Genomic DNA, 19,164 nt, shown 5'->3' on the forward strand with positions numbered 1-19,164 from the left:
AGCATGGTCAGCAAGCGTCAGCCTGTCCTTCACCACGGGGTTGCCTGAATTATTTAAAAAAAAAAAAAAAAAATCACTGCTGGTTCTAACTCAGGGCCGGGAAACTGCAGCTGTGGCCTCATCCTGGTGCACCCAGAGCTTCTGCTGCTTGTGTTCTCCGAGGTCCAGGGACGAACAGGAGAGAAGCGAAGCGCAGCCCCTAGGCCCCACCACGCTTGACAGCTAGAATCTTTCTAGCGGAGGAGATGGAAGGTGTGCTCTCTCCAAACCCTCTGGTCGGGGGGTGTCTCTTCCTCATCTCCCGTCATAAAGATGCCTATCAGCAACCCCGTCACGTTAAGGAGAGGTGAATGGGGGCACAAAGGTTGACATGACATGAAAGAACATCCTCTCTTTCAGCTTCAAGACCAGCCCTGGAAGGCCCCAGGAATGAGAGGGCTCGGGAGAAGCAGAGCTGCAGGCAAGGGCGAGGGCCTGGAGACATGCCAGGAAGAGAGAGGACCAGAGCAACAGGGAGAAGGGGTCAAACAAGACCCGGAGGAAAGGGGAAGGAGAGGGGGAGGGGAGAGTGGAGGAGGGGAGGGTGGAAGAGTGACCTCAGAACTGTTTCCACCCTGTCAGTGGATGGAGGACAGTGCGCTTTTTAGGCACTTAAAGACTGAATGAAAATAGGGACTTCCCTGGTGCTCCAGTGGCTAAGATTCCATGCTCCCAAGGCAGGGGGCCCAGGTTCGATCCCTGGTCAGGGAACTAGATCCCATATGCCGTAGCTAAAAGTTCAAGTGCTGCAACTAAAGATTCCGCATGCCACAACCAAGACCTGGCGCAGCCGAATAAATAAATAAGTACATAGTTAAAAAAAAAAAGTGAAAATAGTGCAGGGTAGGGGGTTCTCATTTCATCTCTGCTGCTAGCTTATGACTTTATGGTAAATCACTTAACTTCACTGGATTTGTGATTTCATCTGGGGGTGGGGGGTGGGATTAGACTTCTGAGTTTCCTTCCAGCTCTCAAACACTCCCATCCCAACTCCTGGCTCTGCACCCTGAAGTTGCACACCCAGTTCAATCCCCTTGGTGTGTTCCTTTCCTGCTGGGACCAGGGCCAAAACTACTGTGGAGCAGGCCCTTGTCTTCTGATTTTAGGGCTCTGCTCCCCTATTTGTCTCTCTCTGAGCTCTGGGGCTCTGCCAAGAGGGGTTGTCTCTTCTGCCACTAGATTCCAAAACTGATGTCTTCCCTGCTCAAGTCCCACTGAGTAACATCAAGCCTCATCAATTCACCAGTAGTTGATGGGTCCCCAAGAACAGATGAGATATTGTCAGAAAGGAGACAGGCAAATGCTAGTCTGACCTTTAAAAAGGGAAAAAAGCATGGAGCAAAGAAAAGAAAAGATGGTGAAGTCCCTGAACCACAGGTAAGAAAGCTTAAAATCTGTCCTGGACCAAATCCCAGAAGCAGTGGTTGAAATGCAGTTTGTGAGTTCTTAAAAAGAAGTGATTATTAAGAGATGACATGTTCATGAAAACTAAGTCAGGCTTAACCTCACTCCCTTTGCAGGTAGGGTCACTCAGCTATAAAATGAAGCGTCTATCATCACCCTGCTTTTTCCAAGGGACTGAATTATTTTTGGTGGGGCAGTGACAGGACACTGAATGACAATCACAAACCGAGTTAAGGAAGAAGTTCTGGTTTACTGCTAATCTGCCTTTAGCATCTCTAACAAAAACAGTGGACTTCAGGCTCAGAGCCTCGCAGGCAAAGAGGATTTAGCCAGAATTCATTAACACTGATCTGCAATCTCTGTATTTATTTTTAAAATTTCCTTTCATTTACGATAAGTGATGTGCTTCCATTTAGAAGAGTTCTTTTTAAAATAGTTTCAGAAAGAACAGAGTGATTTAAAGAAAAACATGAAGGAGATAACAGTATAGAGGATATCTGGACTTGGCAATAGCTCATAGATGGTATAATGGACACCTGAAGTTCGGGAGATCCGGCTGTAAATTAAATGCAGCTGGCCAACAGCAGGGCTGGAACCACTTGGTGGTACTTCTGCTGCCTGAGTCTACAGGTACCGGCTGTAGGAAGGTCTGATGGCTGCCACTCAACAGCCATTTCCCCTTCCCCCTGCTGGCAAGTCCCTGCCCTTTTTCCCTGTGAAATCTGCGTGGGACTCAGGAAAACACAAACTGATCTAAGTTATTTTTTGTGCCCTGGGACTTGCTGACAGTCGAGGGAAACCTGTGCACGTCTTCATAGAATAGTATTTTTGGATACGTTAATTAAAACACATAGGATTACAAAGGAAATGAATTACACCGAAAGTTATTAAAATATTAAAAAAAAAAAACCACCCACGTCAGGATTTAGTCAATATATGTACTTCTTCATTAACACACCAAATAACAAGATTGAGCAACAGGTCCGACATCTAAAATCTCAAGGCAGTGATAAGAGTTAACACAATGTTGAAATTCCTGCAAATACTGCAACATGATATAAAATTACTTGTGATTTCCATTGGTGATAAAATCATAGGTCACTAGTTTTACTATGATTACTTACATTCACATTCAAAGGACATGTTAACTTTGAGTCAGAGGTTAATAAAAATAAAGAGATAATTTTCTCCCATCCAAATTCATGGACCCTTTGAGTACCTGCTCTCAGTCCATCACTGGGGCTGGGGAGCACAGTTCTTTCCTGGTCCCACAGTTCAGTACTGTTGTCCAAATCTGGACAGTGAGATAGGAGAGGAAGTCAGGTGAGAGGCATGTGGGGAAGGACTTCTTTGCTTTTAAAAAGAGATGCAGAAATAAGACACTGCTGCTTCTCCTGACTTTGGAGACTGGTGTGTGGGCATGCAATGCCTGGTGCTATGGCAACCATCTTGCAGCCAAGAAAGAACTGTGGTCAAGCTGAGGGAATGGCTCAACAGAGAAGAGGAGAACTAAGGTGCCTGAGGCTGACCTGGGGCCACATCTCAGTTACATTAACCCATCCTGGAGCTACCCTACTTTGGGACTGACCTTCTATGTGAGGTCGGTCTCCGGCATAGATGGTCCATAACTTGTAGCATGAGACACCTGTAGCCTAAAGTGACCTATGCGCCCTTCCCACATTAATCTCCATGACGAAACTAGCATTCCCTAAGGTTTCTGAGTCACAGGAGTTGCTCTGTGTCCCAAACCCATCTCTGTCATTTTTCCCCTCAGTCTCTCAGGGTCCTCAATGTACAACTGCAGAGTTGCCATCTAATGAGAACTGACAAGGTGAAGGCCACAGGAAGGGCTGATGCCAGGAGAGCTCTGGTGCCACTCAGAGCATCGGCTCAGAGCTCTATTCTGGTGCAACAACTGGGGTGGGGAAGAGGAGGAGTCTGGGTGAGGAAAAGTCAGTCCAAAAAGGAGGGCACAAGTGAAGTAGGAAAGCCAAGATATGAAGAGAACATCTAGGTTTCCAGATTCATACCTGGTTCTGTTCAAATACCAGGACTGACACCACACCAATTCTCTACATGAGATCCCTTTTCTTTTTTCCCTTTTCCCCCATCAGTCCATCTCTGCCTCTAGTTTCCAATCTATCGAGGTACACATTCCTCAACACACAGCCACAAATCTGATAGAAAGCTTGCAGAAGATATCAGACAGACTGTATAATCTCTGCTAATCCTGTAATCAGAAGCTAAACCCAGGACACAAGTGGATTTGCAAAGTAAGGCTTTTAGAAACTCAAATGGCATTAGCAGGCCACAGAGACCAACGTATGCAGTGACTGAGTGAGACCCATCAATCCAGAAGCAGATTTGTTCCTTCTACTCCACAGCCTGTGGAAAAAGAAAGGACTGAAGGGGAATGGGCTGTTATACCTGAGGACGACAGCAAGGCCACCCCAAGTCCCTGTCGCAGGCTCTCTGAAATGGTAAGTTCCGGAGTAGGAGTGAGAGGAGGAATAAAAGAGCGGGGGAGGTTAGGAGCAAGGGAAGATGAGCCCATTCCTTATTCTACTGCTGCTGCTAAGTCACTTCTGTCGTGTACAACTCTGTGTGATCCCATAGACGGCAGCCCACCAGGCTCCCCCATCCCTGGGATTCTCCAGGCAAGAACACTGGAGTGGGGTGCCATTGCCTTCTCCATTCCTTATTCTAAACCCCCTTTTATTATCTTCTTTGGGAGAAAAACAACGAACGATTCCAGCAAAGCGAGAACAGGGAAGGCGTGTAAGAACAAGCATGTTGTACATGCATAGGGCCCACGCAGAATATTCCTCGGTAACCAGCTTTCAAGTCACTGGTTTCAGAGTCTCTGCTCACACCTGACCTGCTCTGGGGGACAAAGGTTTCTGAAACAGGCAGGGCTATATTTGTCCACAAAGCTGTCTCATCGGGAGCCTGCCTGTCCCTTGGTGGACGGGGCCTGAACAAATCTTTCTGTGCTACCCATCAGGGCCACATAGCTCCCTGACGGCGTGTGTGGAGAAGTGATTACCACCCCAACCACAAGTGCCACAGGCCCCAGTGAGGCGGAGGGGCCCTGGAGACAGGAGGTGGCCTGGGAAAAACTTCCCTTCAGCCGAACGGAAATACTTCACGGGTTTTCTTGTTCACGAATCCCCATGTGACTGCACTGAGTCTGTAGTTGGGTTGCTGTGTGGGGCCACGTCCCTGTTCCTTTTGGGGACCAAACATTCCTCAGGATAAGCTGAGTTGGGGCCAGTGCAGGAGACCCTACTCTGTTAGCTTTGGTCCCTGACACAGCTTCTCTCAGGCTCAAAGCCCTTCCTAGAGGTTTCTGAAAGAAAAAGATTTAAAAAGTTGTCTGGTTACACTGTCATATTTAATGGGCACCCTTTAGAAGAGCTGCAAAGTTAGTGTAAGTACAATGTTTACAACAAGTATAATTATTTCAGCGGACTAATATGGGGAAACCATGTGTTTTGAGGTTTTGGTCCAGTTGACCATCAGGCCCTTGATCAGTATCTTAAAAACAAGACAAAGGGGTTTCTAACCCCGGCAAAGGTGGAACCAGAATGAGAAACCCAGGGACACTGAAATACGGGGAGACAGGAGCAGCTCTGAGATGGACCACATGATGGGCCATGGCTGAGCCATCCTTTTGGCTTCTCTCACAAACTAAAGCAGCCTAACAGAGATATACATGTCAGACCCCCTCCAAAGACTGAGAAACCCCCAACCTCTGTGTGCCAGGACCATTCCTCCAGGCACCCATGCGAGTCTTAAGAAAAATCCCTCTACACCTACTGAAGTCTTCTCCTTCCTAGAAAACAGTATTTAACAAGAATGGTCTTATTGACCGAAGCAAGCGAGTGAAGGTTACGTGTTTAGAAAACTCATTAATAACAAATACCATTCTTAAAGAGACAGACTCAGACAGAGAGATGAGCTGGCAGGAAGCCCATCCCTTAGGCTGCCCTGAACATGGGGCAGGATTGCGGATGGCGGTGCTGAAGGCCAGAGGCCGGCCTGGCCTCTGATCAGAGCAGGAGTTCTTCTTAGTCTCAATTTGATGAAGCTCCCAGGGGTACAGGGCAGAGGGTCTCATTTCTGTCCTTTTACAGACAGTGGGAGCGAAAGACTGCTTTAATTGGTCAGGAAATCAGAAGGCTCAGGCCAACAGAGGGTCCTGCCCTCTGTTGGGCTGGGCCCCACTAGAGTAGAGTGTTGGACACAGGCCCCATCTTCTTCTTCTTGGAGGTTTCCGCTAGAGGGGAGAATTAGAATGCCTCCGACTTGTTGGTTGGTTGGTCTTTTCATATTCATCTCTCTCTTTTTCACTTACTGGCTCGTGTGCACACATGGCCTTGAATGGATCCCATGGACTGGCATTGGGAGGCAGACTGTCAGATGCCAGGACAGGAAGGATGGAGATGAAGCTGCTCTGTGTGCCTGGGACCCCAAGATGGTCTCCCCTTGGGGAGCGATCCCCAAGGGCTCAGAGCCAGCTCCACAGCACCAGAGTCACTGGGCCAGAGAGGCCAGTTTTGGGGTGGGGGTGGGGGGGGTGGAGCGGGAGAGAGGGTGTCCAGCCCAGAGACTGCTCACTTACACAAAGAATCCTTTCAGAGTTATTGGCTGGCAGGGCTCCTCTCAGACTTTTTTTTTTAAGGGCTTGTGCATTGAATACAAATCAAGCAGCTTCACTGGGCTGTCACACAAACTGGCCCCAGACACCAAGACAGTGATACAGAATGGGGGCTCCCCTAGCCGGGTGGCCAGCGTTCAGGCGTCACAGTAGGAGGCGCCCAGATCCCCAGCTGGTGGTCCGACAGAAGCGGGGCCTCAGCACCTCTTATCAGAAGCAGAGCCATTTCAGTCTGGTGTCCTGCAGAAAAATAGTTTCAAGCAGACCAACACGACAGGTTCCCAAGAGCATGCTGCTTAGCATTCCTGGCTGGTAGCGAGGAAGAACGGAAAAGACAGGGATACTCGGGCGGGGGCAGGGGGTGGGTAGCGTTCTGGGGTAAAGGAGAATGAGGTAGTCCTGGTACCCTTGTGTAGAAACAAACAAATCTACCTCTCCGTTGTGGCCAAATTCAGAACTGCGTGTGAGAGAGGCCAGACGTAAAACACAGAGAGACAGTATGGCTAGGAGGGACAGATGAACCAACCAACCAACAGGGGAATTCGAATTCTTCCCTCTACATCCGCCAGAGGAGCTGAAGGGCCCAGCCTCCCTTACTTCACATTCACTCACTCCTAGTTCCTCTAGACAGAAGGGTGATTTGCACTGGAAGCATGTGCAGACAGAACTGTTTCCAAAACCACAGATTAAGAGCCGGCTGGGGGCTGGGGAGATCTCACTCCTGAACAGGCTCGTGCGATGAGAAAGGTAGGCGGCCTCCAGGAACCTGGGTGTCAGCCAATCTGCCCATCGGTCGTTCCATGACTTATGGGGAAGCCAGTGGTGTGGGCTCCAGGCGAGGCTTCTAAGGTAAGAGCCTGGCCTTTGGCTGAAGGAGGGGGTAGGCTGAGGACGGTCACAACAGTCACCGAGAGACAAATTCAAGCCCGTATTTTCATTCTCATTTGGGATCCTCCAAGTCTCCCTCAGAAACTCCTTAGATGAAACAAATGAACCCACCTCGCCAGGCCAGTACTGGATGATGAGCCGAGGCCATACCAGCTGCAAGGAAGAGAAGCCGAGCTATAGCTGAAGCTGACAGCATAAAACTGGAAACAATTAATGAGTTGCGTTGAGGCAGCCTGATGGCCAAAGATGCTGATCCATGAAGAAACTAAACAACAGATCAAGAAGCCGGGCAGAGAGAAGGCAGTGCCAACTTGGCACTACTCTGAACTGGGGGGATCAGAATGGCTGGGAGGCCACGAAACACCTACAAGACACAGCAGAAAAGGACAACAGGTTGCAAGCCAAACTGAACAGATGAAAAACACAGAACACGTTCCAAACGGAGTGCTTCTTAAATTCCGTCAGAAGTGTTCGAGGGTAAGTATAGAAAGTGTGTTCCCATCTCGTTCACTCTCTCTAAACTATAAGGTATCCTCTGAAGCAGGGAGCTGCTCTACAAGGGGCCCTAGAATATTCCTCGGAGAACAGACCTAAGCGATGTGACTGTTTTTTAAACAAATTCTGTGACACACCCATGGTTAAGGAAAATGGAGTCACAACATGAGAAGAATCGTCTTTCCTCAAGGCAAAAGCCACAGAAAGTCAACAGCAAAGCTGGAGAAGGACCCAGGTGGCCAAGCTCCCAGTCAGACTCTCCACATAGCTGTCTGCTCCCCTCTCCACCCCACCTAGTGTTTTAAATTAAGAGTTTGTGGATGGAATTATTTGTTCTTTAGCCATGTAAAATCCAGGGATGGACAGCTCATAGAGATAAGGACCCTGGGCAGAACCTCGGGGCTCCTCTCGTGGCCCAGTCGGGTGCCCACCGACTGCACTGTAGCTCGGGCGCTCAGTGGGATATATATAGCTGCCTTTAAATTTACCCGACTCTCCATAAAGCGAGGTAATGGGGCGCCTTTTACTGCTGCTCATGGTGATTGTCCTAACATTCTTTAATTAGCAAAAAGCGTTGGCACAGCCACTTCAAAGCATTTGATCTTACGGTCCTGGTGTTCCCTATTTCAGGCTCAACAGCCCTCACTCCCTTTGGAGAAAATGTACTTTAGCAAATTTGAAAATGACAGGCACATGTGTCCATGAGCACAAAGAAGCGTATTTGTGTACCTACACTCACGCTTCTGCTCATGCTTCACAAACCCACAACTGCCAGGAGCCCATGAGCCTCGATGATACTTTCATAAAACTCCTGCTCATCAATCTGTCATCAAGGGGCTATGAATTTTAAAAACTGAGGACTGGTGAAACCTTAAGGTCATCAGGATCTTCCTTAAACTTCCATTAAAAAAGAAAAACAACAAAAAACTGGTCATTTCACACCTATCTTTTCAAAGATTTATGGAGTAGGGTTAGGGTTCTTAATACACCATTAGAGAGGCCTGAACTCCTATTCACTTGGGCCAAAAAATAGTCCTCTTCCTTCTGAAATAATTAATTCCCCACTATGATAGAAGTGTTAGGCACAAGATGGGGAAGGTCTCTGCTTTTATGGGATGTGCAAGTAAACAAGATAATTTCAGATAATGGTATATCAAATAAGAGAGTAAAATCCAGGGATGTGACTATGATTGGTGGGGCTACTGAAGTAGTCTAAAGATAGGGTAGTCATGGAAAGTCTTAAGAGACCTGCTCAAGAAGAAGCTGACCACCTGAAGATGTGGGGGAACATTCCAGACAGAAGAGTTATATTTGTGTATGACTGCAGGCATGGACTCTTGGTTAAGGATCCAATTTGTGCTGGAGATACTTGAAAAGCCATTTGCTCATAACTCTCACTCCTAAAGGGGAGAAACAGCTCAGAATATCCCAAAAGAAAGAAGAGCAGCGCAGCTGAAGGGTAGGGGTCGACCAGAAAGATGATAAAACATGAGTGCACAGAAACAGCCAGGGCACGTGGCTGAGGGCCTGTGGTCCACGGTGCACCGTTTGTGCATGTGTGTTTGTGTCACATGTGTCTCTTTTTTTTTCTGGCCCACGTGGCATGCGGGATCTTAGTTCACTGACCAGGGATTGAATCCAAGGCCCCTGCATGGGGAGTGAGGACTCTTAACCACTGGACCGCCAGGGAAGTCCCTTGGTTGTTATTTGAGTTATGAGGGGGAAGAACACTGGAGCATTCCAAGCAAATCAGTAACATAATCTGACACAGCACCACAAAGATTGTTTAGGTGGCTGCAGAGAATAGACTTCGAGGGAAAGAGGGAACAATCTATGTCTTGAATACTTTAACTTCTAGTTTTGAGTAAATAGTCTGTGATATAAGATGTTAACATAAGAGGAAGCAAGGTGAAGACCGTAACCTATAATCTGACTATGTTTAACCTGTATCTAAGTCTAAAATTATCTCAAAACTGTTAAAAACAAACAGTGAAAAACACCTGATATCTTGAATGAAGAACTGAAAGGCCTAAATTAGGGGTAATACCAAAAGCAGAGAGGAAAAAATGAAAAATGGATCCTCTCAGAACTGACTTTGGTTAAAAATATTTCTCTCCTATACTAGTTTCCTTATTTTTAATACTACTGCTACTGTTACTATTACTATTAGCTGAGACTGATGGATTTTCCTTCCTTGCTGCTGGTTAGATAAAACCACAAAATAAGTACAGTTGTCAATCCCACTATACACACGCAGAATCTGAAGCTTAAAGAAGTGGCTCATATACACAGCATATACAAAGTAGACAAATAGAGCCATGATTTGAACCCAGGTTTCTCTGATTCCAGAGTACTTTTATAAGCTCCACTACAGTATGATACCCAGTAGTATGTATGCATGCATGAAAGTGAAAGTGAAGTCGCTCAGTCGTGTCCGACTCTTTGTGACCCCATGGACTGTAGCCTACCAGGCTTCTCTGTCCATCGGATTTATTCATTCACTCTCTCTCTCTCCCTCTTTCATTTAACATATTTTCTAGGACTCAGTTGGGGGAAATGAAGTGTTTGGGCTTTCACCAACCAAAATATGAATAAACTGAATAAATTTATAAAACCACTGTGTCTTTTAACTGCAGGCATGGACTCTTGGTTAAGGATCCAATTTGTGCTGGAGATACTTGAAAAGCCATTTACTCATAACTCTCACTCCCACATCTGCATTTACATCTGCTAGGCTCTGCTCTTTAGGCTTTTCTTAAATCTCCAATGAGTATGAAACTCAACATTTCTGTGACTTAGCTACAGTTGAGCCAAATTTTGTAGCAGTGCCAAGCGGTACTTCTAATACTACTGGTAAATGCTTAGATGTTCTAAGATCTTTGGGATAAAAACCAATAGGCCATATAAAGAGTGAGAAAAGTATTACAAAGACGAATCAAGGCAGATTTTGTGAGTTTCTCTGTTCTACCTGCCCCCTTCTCTTGGTCCATGTCATGATTCCCGTTGCACTGACTAAGGGAACCTGCTCGCTTTCCAATGTGAAGACCCAGTGGCCACATGACCCATACTTGGCTGCTCTCCTTTCCCCCTCACAAGCACAGGAACACAGAGGACTTATCTGCTGGTGATTAAGATATACCCTCCCACTTCTCTTCCTAAGTGGCACATCACATTATCACAGTGGTTTAAAATTTGAATGCTGAATAGATTTGAGATTGAAACCAGACTCTGTCACTGCAGTCAGCTGAATGAACCCCAGACAGATAATGCCCATGCCCCAAACCCCAAACCTGTAAATGCTACCCGATATGAAAGAAGGGTCTTTGCAGATAAAATTAAGGGTCTTTGCAGATGCAATTAAGTTAAGGCTCTTGCAATGACACCACCCTTGCTTGTCCAGGTGGGCCCTAAATTCAATGGCAAGTGTCCCTGTATGTCAGAGGCGGCAGACAGGAGAGGAGAAGTCAACATGACCAAGGAGATGGCCGTGATACAGCCACAAGTCAAGGAATAGGACGGTCACTGGGGCTGGAACAGACAAAACACCAAGCACAGGTTCCCCTCTAGGCCCAGGCTGGCCCTTTCAGATTTTGCACTTTTAGCCTCCAGAACTGTGAGAGAACGGTGATTTTCTAAACCACCAAATATGTGGTAATTTGTTATGTCAGCTTTAAAGTCACTTACTAGCAATAAAGTTACTTACTAGTTCTGTGATTCTGAGAAAGCTTCCTAAATTCTTCTGCAAAATGGGGAATCTAATGGTACCTCCTGGAGAAGGCAATGGCACCCCACTCCAGTACTGTTGCCTGGAAAATCCCATGGATGGAGGAGCCTGGTAGGCTGCAGTCCATGGGGTCGCAGAGTCGGACACGGCCGAAGCGACTTAGCAGCATCAGCAGCAGCAATGGTACCTCCACTGCAGAGCTATTGTGATGATCAGCCTGGAAACCAACCAACGCTCCAGGCAATGTTGCCGTCAACATCACTGTCATTGCCACGTGAAGGCAATTAAAGGGAAGGATAAACCATAGGGCTTATAGCAGGCTAGTGCACCTGAAGAGTACATTTCCAAGGCTTTTGGCTGGTCCTCTCTGGGCTGTCTGGCCACACTGGTGATGGCGCTCAGAATGGGCACAAACTGTTTATTCCACAGAGGCAGTTGTGAGGGCATTGGGAGGTTTCTCCCTTCCCTCAGACCTGGCAGCCTGAAAAGAAACGGGAAGTCCTAGCAAACTAGCCTCAGAGAAGAGGAAGAGGCCTTGCCATGCTCTAGCTCTTTGCCATTCTTATGAAGCATCTGGTCTTCTCTAAGGCTTTCTGCAAATTGCTCTGGATGGGACTTGCCAGAAGCTTTTTTGTCCATTTTCTTCCAACATCCTTCTTGGGGGAAAGGGACAGTGGGTTTTGAGGGCACTGGGAAGAGTGGGTGATTCTAGAACAGTTGTGTCACCTTGAAGCATCAGGCTCAAGGAATAAAACCCATTCCTTTTTTATGGGTAGTAGTGGCATGGCCATGGGCTCACTACAGGATCACAGGCAAGAAAAACAATCTTTTTTGTAATGGTGACTTTATTCATTAAACAGAAACTTCATGACCCACTGATTCTTGAGGGATATCTGTGCAGGTGGGTGGAAGTGAGAGGAAGATGCAAACACACACACACACACGTTTGTTGCCTTAGGTGACTGTTTCCTTACAGACCATTTCTTATGTCTTGTCACTAATTCACTAATCAACTGGTGTCTTTCCCTTTGTGAAGGTCAACTTCTATATTTTTCTTTCCTCCTGTTTTCCAAATCCCTTTTCCTTCTGTGGGCTTTTTCTTTTCTTAGTTAGAATGGCAGCATAAAATGTATAAAAATAGACAAGGTGCTTGAGTAGGGCTTGGCAGCCTAACAGTATTGCAAATAGGAGCCAGAGTTGCAGGGAGTACACATGTGATCTTCCTGCCACGGATGGACCTACCTTAAGGGGCCCAAAAGCCTCCTGGAGGCAAGATAGTACCCTGCTCACTCCTGGCAAACCCTGCGAGGCATGGACATCTAGTGGCTGCTGAGGATAATGCCTCAGGGATGCAGGTCAGGCTGGGGAGTGGTCTACTGTGGGCTTTACAGGAGCTCAATTATCCTGGGGGGCTTCCCAGGGGGCTTAGTGGTAAAGAATCTGCGCCTGCTGATGCAAAAGATGCACTGAACCCTGCCTGGGTGGGGAAGACATCCTGGAGAAGCAAATGACAACCCACTCCAGTATTCTTGCTGGGGAAATTCTATGGACAGAGGAGCCTAGCGGGCTGCAGGCCATGGGGTGGCAGAGAGTCAGTCACGACTGAGCAACTGAGCATGTGTGCAAGTATCCCAGGTCCCCTAAGAGCCAGTCCCCTGTATGACTATTTCCTCCACTTCTTATTAGGGGTCCAAAGTCACTCAGAATGGCTCTGTGGAAGACCATGGTTAGCCCCGCCCAGCAAAGTATAACGAGAGCACCTGCATACAAAAGCACAGAAGACAGGCATTTGGAAGTGTCTTCAAGCCCCAGGTTTAAATGCCAATTAGCCACACACTGCCATCTTGACTGAAGGGCTGAGCTCAGAATTGACACAGACTCTGATATTAATTAGTCGTGTGGCTCTAGCTAAGTCACTATGCCTCTCTGAACTCCATTAATAACATCTGTTAAATGAGAGGTTAAGTCCAGATGATCTCCAGATCCTTTTTAGCTTTAACACTCAGTGACCTATGAGTCTTTTTAGTAGCTGGGAAAATACAGTCTGCTCTGCTTTGGATCTCTGCTTTGGCACTGTGGATCTCTTAGATTCAACTGAAAGAATCATCTGCTTCTCAACTTCATGGCGCATATCCAAGACTTGGCTACAATCCCAAAGGATCAACCTTCTTCACAAAGCTTGGTATCTGGGGAAGGCTGGGAATCATGGAGTATGAGAGCTGGAAGGAATTTTCTAGTCCATTCCTTTAATTCTAGAAATGAAGAAACTAAGGTTTAGACCTGTGTTAAAGATTTGTCACGTGTCTAATCAGTGGCAGAAAGGGGATTAGAGCTCAGGTGCCCTACTCTCTGTGCAGGGACCCAGCTGCTGACACAGCCTGGCCTGATCACTGACTGGCTTCTCCAGCTCTATCACAGCAGTCTCTCTGTGGGAAACCACCAGTGAAAACACTCTCAGCACAGGAGTTCTTCCTTCTCTCGTCTCCAAGTGTAAGTCTTCCTCTTCTTATTCCCTGATGGCACCACTCCAAATCAAGGAAGTAGTCAGAATCAGGGACTGTGAGGAGCAACAGACAGATGGCTGGATGATACTCAAGTGACAGGATTAGAGGTTCCAGTGTTGCTTTTTGTTCAAAGGGGCTGTGTGTGCTGCCATGGCCCCACAGCCTCCCTCGTCCAGTGGATAGTTTCCAAGATGCTCCCTTAGCCTCGCTGGCCTACAAAGGGTGAAGCCATCCTATCTAGGACTCCATGGGCTGCATGAAGCTTGGGCATACTCATCAATATCACTCACAAATATTTACCAGGAGACTGCCTCATTACTAAGTATTGGTTTGATCCTACCCTTCCATCCACCTCCACAACATTTGCTGGGCCTGGCGCTGAACACATGGGGCCTGATTTTGCCCAGATCAGCCAGGCAGGCTCCTCTTTCCTCGAGGGGGAGGGGCAGCCGTATTCCAGTGGACCATCCAGACCCGGGGCTAGGGTCTCCTCTAGAGCTCTACCAGCTCAGACCCAGCTGTGGCACAGAGAGGAACTTCTCAATAGTAGACTTCTGACTCTTCTCCATGGATCCATGACAGGCTAGATTCACAGCTGTGAGTAAGATGGGAGTGCCCAGCTTGAGGGCTTTCCAGGTGGCACTAGTGGTAAAGAACCTGCCGCCAATGCAGGAGATGCAGGTTTCTCTCTGGATCGGGAATATCCCCTGGAAGAGGGCATGGCAACCCACTCCAGTTCTCTTGCCTGGAGAATCCTATAGACAGAGGAGCCTGGCAGGCTACAGTCCATAGTGTTGCACAGAGTCGGACACGACTAAAGTGACTTACCACTCACGCATGCACGTCCTGCTTGAAGCTGATGATGTGCAAATGGGGCTTAGTTAAGACAGCAAACAGAGCCACTAACAACCCAGATGGAACTAATCTCCATTTCTTTCTTTGATCATTAGGTTGGTGCAAAAGTAACTGTGGTTTTGCATTACTGAATTTTGCTGTTATTAGAATATATTGGAATATATTCTTAAATAAATGTGTGTTATACATCATTTTAATGTGCATTTCTTGCTTTTTCTTTTTTTGCAAATGACTTACTACTTGCTGTTTATTTTATATTTATTTTAGACTAGGGAAATGATGTTAGACAAAAAGCAAATTCAAGCCATTTTCTTGTTCGAGTTCAAAACGGGCCATAAAGCAGCGAAGACAACTCACAACATCAACAACGCAACTGGCCCAGGAACTGCTAACGAATGTACAGTGCAGTGGTGGTTCAAGATGTTTTACAAGGGGGACAAGAGCCTTGAAGATGAGTGCAGTGGCCAGCCATCAGAAAAGGATGACCAACTGAGAGGATCATTGAAGCTGACCCTCTTACAACTACGTAAGAAGTTGCCAAAGAACTCAACATTTGACCACTCTACAGTCGGTAGAATGTAGAATGCTTCAAATGCATTTGAAGCAAACTGGATAGATGGAAAAGCTCTAAATGGTTGCCTCACCAGCTGACCACAAATCAAAACAATTGTGGGTTTGAAGTGTCATCTTCTCTTATTGTATGCAACAACACAAACCATTTCTCAGATTGTGATGTATGAGGAAAAGTGGATTTTATGCGACAACTGGTGACGATCAGCTCAGTGGTTGAACTGAGAAGCGCTCCAAAGCACTTCCCAAAGCCGAACTTGCATCAAAGAAAAGTCATGGTTACTGTTTGGTGGTCTGCTGCCAATCTGATCCACTACAGCTTTCTGAATCCTGGTGAACCCATCACATCTGAAAAACATGCTCAGCAAATGGATGAGATGCACCGAGAACTACAATGCCTGCAACCGGTATTGGTCAACAGAAAGGGTTCTCCATGACAACACCCATCCTCATGTAGCATAACCAGCCCTTCAAAAGTTTAATGAACTGGACTATGAAGTTTTGCCTTATCCACCATATTCAACCTGACCTCTTGCCAATCAGCAACCACTTCTTTAGGCATCCTGACAACTTTTTGCAAGGAAAATGCTTCCACAACCAGCAGGAGGCAGAAAATGCTTTCCAAGAGTGCATCAAATCCCAAAGCCTGGATTTTTACTCTACAGGAATAAACAAACTTATTTCTTGTTGGCAAAAATTTGATTGTAATGATTCTGATTTTGATTAATAAATATGTATTTGAGCCTAGTTATAATTATTTAAAATTCAAGGTCTGAAAGCACAATTATTTTTTCACCAAACAGTAATTGTTACGACTGAAACAAGTTAAATAAAAGATCTACTTTATCAGCCCCCCTCTCTCTCCCTTCATCCTACACACATCTCATATACCCTTCACCGAAGTTTTATTTTCCTTTTATCTTCTGGGTGTGCTGCACAGTATATGGGATTAGTTACCAGCCCAGGGATGGAACCAGGACCCTCTGCATTGGCAGCTTGGAGTCTTAACCACTGGACTGCCAAGGAAGTCCCTCACTGAAGTTTTTTATGCACTGTTCCCCCACCTTGCCTCTGCCATGAAGTCTACGCAGAGTGAACACACTGAACATTTTCTAACAGTGATGAAAACACCAAGCTCAGGATTTGAAGGCTGGATTGAGATGCTGGCTCTGTTGCTTTCTGAGTGTATGACCTTGAGTATGTTATTTGCCTGCCTGAGCTCAGTACATCCACCCACAAAATGGAGACAACTATGGCAACTGTGTCACTGGGTAAAGGAAGATTAAACAAAAACAGATCCATCCATCTAGCCAGCAGACAAACATCCCAGTATATGACTCTTGAAGGAGATGAATGAAACCTGAGTTCTTATTGACTGCGAGAAAACTCTGGAGAATCACTTCTACTACCCAAGTTCTAGACATCTGAGCTCTGCCAGGGTTCAAGGACTGGCTCCCCCGCTTACTATGTGATTTTAGGACACATATTAACTATTAACGTCATTATTATTTGACTGCAAATGCATAATAAAATGTTGGTAAACAATGGGGAACCCAACTTGCCAACAATGGAACTGCTTTCACTCCATTCAGGGACTTAAAAAATTCCCTGGCATATTTAAGGAGGTTTCAGGTTACTGGGCAGCAGAGAATGCTGAGATAAGGGTGTGGCACAACCCAGAGAGCTGAGAGATCCAGGACCTCCTCTTCTTAAGCAATAGCTCATGTGGAGGTGGTAGAAAAGCAAGCTTGCCAAGGCAGAGAGGGGCGGGGCACAAGGAAAGAAGCCTGGGGGTAAGCATCACTAAACCAATGCCGTATTCTACCAGCTGGCTTTCCAGGGCTGAGCCACAGATGGCCCCACCCCCACTAGGCAGAGAAAGGGGCAGTCGTTTTCTCCAGTGGGAAAAGGCCACCAAGTTCTGTTCCCTCTCCCACACTGGTCCATCCAATGCCCCGGAGTCTCCGCTCACCAGAAGTAGGGGCAGGTTGCTACGCAGTTCTTCCCAGGCAGTCCAGGCAACAAAGAGCTGGTTAAGCTCCTGGGGCAGAGGGTTTAAGACCCACTCAGTCCAAACTCTGGGCACGGGGAGGGGAAAGGGCGCGGGGCTGCAAAGAGTTGAAAAGCCAGGGCTCCGCTGCATGAATGAACAACGGGGTGTGCCGCGGTGGCTGGGAGTTCACCTCCATCCTTCCCGTTGGTGGTTGTCCTGTCCCAGGTTGTCATTCCCCTAGCTCCCCGCACTTGGTCTTTCCTTCCACTGTTTTCCTCCCCCGTAACCCTCATTAAGAAAACGATCATTTAAAGCCCCAGTTAAAGCCGAGGTGAGGAAATGTGCGAGGGAGGCGGAGGAGGGGGGGAAGGGGAGGTGGACAGGACGAATCGGCATCTGTGCAGCAGCGCCCTGGCCGCCCCCGCGTCGTCCGCCACCCACCCCCCCGCCCTCAACCCCGTGCAGCTCCGAACTCCGAGCATGCAGCCCGGGCCGAGCGGCCGGTCGCCCCGTCAGCAGTCGGCGGGGGTGAGGATGACGCGGTCGGGGCGGGAGGCCCGCCAACAGCAGTAGCCCCGCCGCGGGCCGCCGCGCCTCCGGCTCCCGGGGCCCTAAGCCCATCGCGCCCAGAGCCCCAGGGTGGGGGCGGGGGCCCCCGCGCGGTCCCTCCGCAGCAGCCCCGCGCGGCTCCAGCCTATCAGCGGCCACCCGGCGGCTCCCTCCGATCGGACCAAAATAGCTGCGAACGCCTGCGACTTGCGCGCGGCCCCTCACTTGACGCTCACTCCGGCTCCCTCGCCCGGCCCGCTCCCCGCGTCTAGAGGGGGCGGGGAGGAAACGGCCGGGGCGCGGGGTGGGGGGGGGAGGGTGGTGGGGGAGGAAGGAAGGAAGGAGGAAGGCAGGGAGGGAGGGAAGGAGGAAGGCAGGGAGGGAGGGAGGGAGGGAGGAAGGAAGGAAGGAAGGAAGGAAGGAGGAAGTCGGACGGAGGCGCGGAGATCGGGGCTGCGCGGCGCGGGCCGGCGCGGCGCTGGAAGGCGCCGGCGTTAACCCCTCGAGGGCAGGCAGCGGAGGGGGAGCGGTGTTAATACATAAGAGCACTGCATCACGCTAATCTTCTCCCCAGAACAGTATGCGTCAGCAGTACATTCACGTTCTGACTGAAGGACAAAAGGATGAGAGAGCAGTCTGCGTGGCTGCTGCCTGCAACACCGCGAGCCCGGCGCGAGGAGGAGACGGTGGGCGCCGCGCGCAGGGGCCCCGCTGCTGCTGCCGCCGCCGCCGCCGCTAGCGAGCGGGGACCATGTTCCCGGGCTCCGGAGCGTTCCCCGCAGCCGCGACCCCCGCTGCTCACGCCGCCGCCAGCGCCGGGGCCGCTGCAGCAGCAACAGCAGCCCGCGGGCAGCGCAGCCGCTGAAGGCGCCGGGGGCCGGAGCCCCGAACTCGCTCTCTTCGCACAAAGCCAGAGCCGGCGGTGCGCCGGGGGCCCGGCTGCGGCGGGCGATTCTGCGCCCCCGGACTCCCCGAAGGGGCCTGCAGTTCGGGGCGACCCGGCTGCCGCCGCCGCTGCTGCCGCGCTCCTCCGGCCGGTGGACCAGATCCCGGCGCTGCCTCCACGCCGCTGCCCCTCAGGGGGCTGGACGGATTACTGCTCTTTGCACCAGCAGCCGGCGGACTGGGAAACTCAGCCCAGTTTGGGGCTTTTTAACCCTTAAGAGGAGAGGAGAGGAGAGGAGAGAAGGGGGTGTGTGTCGAAGAGGGAGGGGGCGAAGGAGCGGCGGACACCTCCTCTTAACTCTCGCAGCACCGCGAGCGAACGACTGCATCAGCTGCCTCGGGCCGGGAGCGGCCGACACCAGGAGAGGGGGCAGCGCGGCGGCGGCGGCGGCGGCGGCGAGCGCGGCCTGGGAGGCTGCGGGGCGCCCCCTCACTCCCCGCCTGGTAGCAGCCCCGGAGCGGGTGGGGGGCACCGGAGGCACACTCCGGCGATGAAGCGGCATCCCCCTCGGCTGGTGCGTGCCGGGGCCAGGGTCCA

General features: G+C 49.2%; 1 protein-coding gene across 1 annotated transcript in view; it reads right to left on the minus strand.

The window, feature by feature from the left end:
- SND1 (staphylococcal nuclease and tudor domain containing 1) overlaps nt 1-19,164 on the minus strand; it is a 421,566-nt gene that overhangs the window by 43,275 nt on the left and 359,127 nt on the right. The gene's annotated exons all lie outside the window — the stretch shown is intronic.

This window comes from Bos mutus, chromosome 4 (genome assembly GCF_027580195.1).
Source record: "Bos mutus isolate GX-2022 chromosome 4, NWIPB_WYAK_1.1, whole genome shotgun sequence".
NCBI classification, from domain to species: domain Eukaryota; kingdom Metazoa; phylum Chordata; class Mammalia; order Artiodactyla; family Bovidae; genus Bos; species Bos mutus.